The sequence below is a fragment of the Chrysochloris asiatica genome, unplaced genomic scaffold (assembly GCF_000296735.1).
Source record: "Chrysochloris asiatica unplaced genomic scaffold, ChrAsi1.0 scaffold00274, whole genome shotgun sequence".
Taxonomy (NCBI): domain Eukaryota; kingdom Metazoa; phylum Chordata; class Mammalia; order Afrosoricida; family Chrysochloridae; genus Chrysochloris; species Chrysochloris asiatica.
This window is the reverse complement of record NW_006408792.1, coordinates 2,546,903-2,550,005: the sequence shown is the minus strand read 5'-3', so window position 1 is coordinate 2,550,005 and position 3,103 is coordinate 2,546,903. Positions and strand designations below refer to the sequence as shown.

Here is a 3,103-nt window from a genome sequence, read left to right as displayed (position 1 = left end):
AAATCATATACCTTGCTTCATTAAATGAATGCAATCCCTTCCATGTATTATCAGTTAACAGTATTTACCTCTGTTTCCTTTACCCCTTATCATTCTCTCTGTGTTTCCCACTACCTTCAGTTTTCCATGGCCAATCTTCCTCTTGTTGTCTATCTCCTGCTCTGTTACCCATGTTAACATGTGTCTATCCTCTAGCCCATGAATAACCTTCCCCTCCCCCTGGAGTAATCATCATATAATGTTTCATTTAGCAAGAAAATCTTTTCTTAACTTTTTATAACTGTAATCTCATACATCTTTTTTTATTCCAGTTTTAACCACACCAGTGAGAGTCAAAATTGTCAATTTTTCCAGTGGCAATTTCTCCACATCAGAAGGTGCCTCTCAAAAGAATAAACAATTTCAGTTTTTCTTGTTTTCAAAATGGTTTATCCAATCCTGTATTTCTTATAGGTTTTGAAACATGCAGAAAATAAGTAAGAAATATTCTAATGAATGAAATATACCAAATGTCAGTAATAAGCAAGACACATTCCATTGGTGAAATGGCTGTTAAAAAAAAAAATGCAGTCTGTATAAGCAAGGAAACTCAGTTTTTTTTTTTCTTCTTTAAAAATCCATTTTTCCTAACATACCATTCTGCAAAATTAGAAGTGAATGACTAAAAGATCAGAAGAGTAAAGAGAGGGTGGGACAAACACACCATTAGCACAAAAAGGAGTAAGAGTGTACAAATGTAAAAAGGAGTAAAAGTGTACAAATGCAAGCAGGTTTCAGATTAGACTCATACTCCAAGATGCAAAAGTCTGGTGGAAGAAATTCACCCTTCTGCAGGAACTAAAGTTTGTACGACTACGTGATAACCAGGGGAGGATTCACTGTCTTGGAGCAATGCCTCTTCCCATTCCAAATCCTGGTTTCTGCACCATGCCTCCACCAGGAGGGCCTCTCATTCTACCACACAACCCACTTCAAGGGACCTCCAGACCTTTATCTTGACAGCCCCCATTCCTGGTGGCTCGAGTCTTCTTCTCTTCCCCATTCAGACAGACTTCACCTCTGAACATGATAGGCCTGTTGCTAAGAATTTTCTGAACAGGTTCAGAGTCATCAAACATAGCAAACCTAAAACTGGGTAATTTCCCACCTCTGTTAATACACAGCTCTGCCACAGTCCCATAATTTCAAAATAAATCTTTAAGCGCTGATTTGTCCACTTTATGAGGCAAGTTGCCAATAAAGAGCTGGTGATTGTCAGAGTGTCTCACAGTTCTTCAAGGTTCAACAGCACCTTGCTCATCAGCCTCAAGAATTGGTCTAGGGCCCTTCTTCATTTTTTCTCACACTCTTTGATCCTCCTGAGGTTTCTGCAGTGGAATCTGAGATTCAGGCTTAGACTCTGGATCGGGCTGTGAAGTAGGAACTTTAACAACATGAGGTGGGATCCCAGTAACTGGAACAGCTCCACTGGGAGGAAGGTACTTACTGGTCACAGATGCCTAAGAAACTGTCCTTTAAGTCTTTCTGTGCACTCTGAAGTATGTCTGCAGGTGCTTAGGAAGAATTCTTAGTCTCCTCAGGAGCACTGCCTTCTAATACTGGCTCAGATTTCTCTCTTGGATTCCCGATACACACTCTTGCCCTGGTTCTGGTTTAGGATTAATCTCTGGTTCAGCAACATATTCCTGTAAATGTTCTTGCTGTCAGTCTGATCATAGGAAGTTCCAGCATCATCAGGTATCACCTCTGATGTCTGTTGTCTTTCTTCCGACTCTCTACTTCTTTCTCAGATTCCTCCTGAGGCTCAGTGACAAAGCCACCAAAGGCTTCATCTTGTTATCTGAAGGTATCATTATGAACATAGAATTTATTTGCAACAGAGCCTTCAGGAGCAAGGACAAATGTCTGCATATATCTCTGCAATGCTTGGTTGTTGTTAGAGAGAAACCCCATCACCTGGACCACCACACCATTATTTGGAGTAGCATGAGCATCCATATGGCGAATCTTAGTGTGTCTTCACTAAGATTCTTTTTGTGACATCACTTTTCTATGGATTGCTTTTTCTCCATAGACTGCATCTGTTGGTTTTCCATTTGAATCCAATCCTCCATGGACATAAGAAGAGTTCTTTCCATAAAATCGATGTAGCAAGTCAGGAGCCTGGTTCAGTAGTGTATAGTTGTTACTGTTAAGTACCGTGGAGTCCATTCCAATTCATAGTGACCCTGCACAGGGTTTCTGTGGCTGTAAATCTTTACAGGAGCAGAAAGCCTCATCTTTCTCCCACGGAATGGCTGGTAGTTTCGAACTGCTTGCTGACCTTGAGGTTAGTGAACCTACTCTTAAGCACTATGCTACCAACGTTCCTTTCTCACAAATCCCCGCTAGATTTAGCAGGAGACGAGGCTTCTCTCCATAAGCATTGCTTTGGTCAATTCAATCTGTTTTGTTGAGCAGGAGAGGAACAGGTTTTGCTCCACAGTGGGGTGGATGGCAAAGGCAAAGAACTCTAACACACTTGATGGTTGACTTTTGAACTTTTTCTTGGTTGGCGATTGAGGATATGTCCTTTCCATACTCTGCCATTTACTTTCAGGCTCATAGTAATGAATCCATGTCTCTTCATCAGTAACAATTTTTATTTTAAACAGACTTTTATCTTCCTTAGAGTACTGGTCCAAATTTTATTTGTAGATGTTCAAATGATTCGAATTATGCTCTTCTGTGAGTTGTTTTGGGCCACAACACACACAAACTTTTTGAAACCCAAGTCTGTCGTGGATTATTTCATAGGCAGATGGCTGGCTGATGTGCAAATGATTTGCCGCATATTCCACTATAACTCTTCTATTCGACAGAATCATTTCACATGCAAGCTCAATGTTATCATCAGCCGTGGACGTGGATGGGCAATTTAGTATAACCAGAGTATTGATAATTGTTGACTCACCCTCATCATTCTCAGTATCTCCTTCCCAATAGTGTTCTTTGGATTGATGAATTAAATATGATTGTGTTGTTTAGTGCCATCGAGTTGGTTCTGACCCACAGCGACCCTGAACAGGGTTTCCGAGGCTGTAAATCTTTACAGGAGCAGGAA

At 40.7% G+C, this 3,103-nt stretch overlaps 1 pseudogene; it reads right to left on the bottom strand.

Moving 5' to 3' along the window:
• Nucleotides 1–875: 875 nt before the first annotated feature.
• LOC102820085 overlaps nt 876–3,103 on the bottom strand; it is an 8,530-nt pseudogene continuing 6,302 nt past the window's right edge.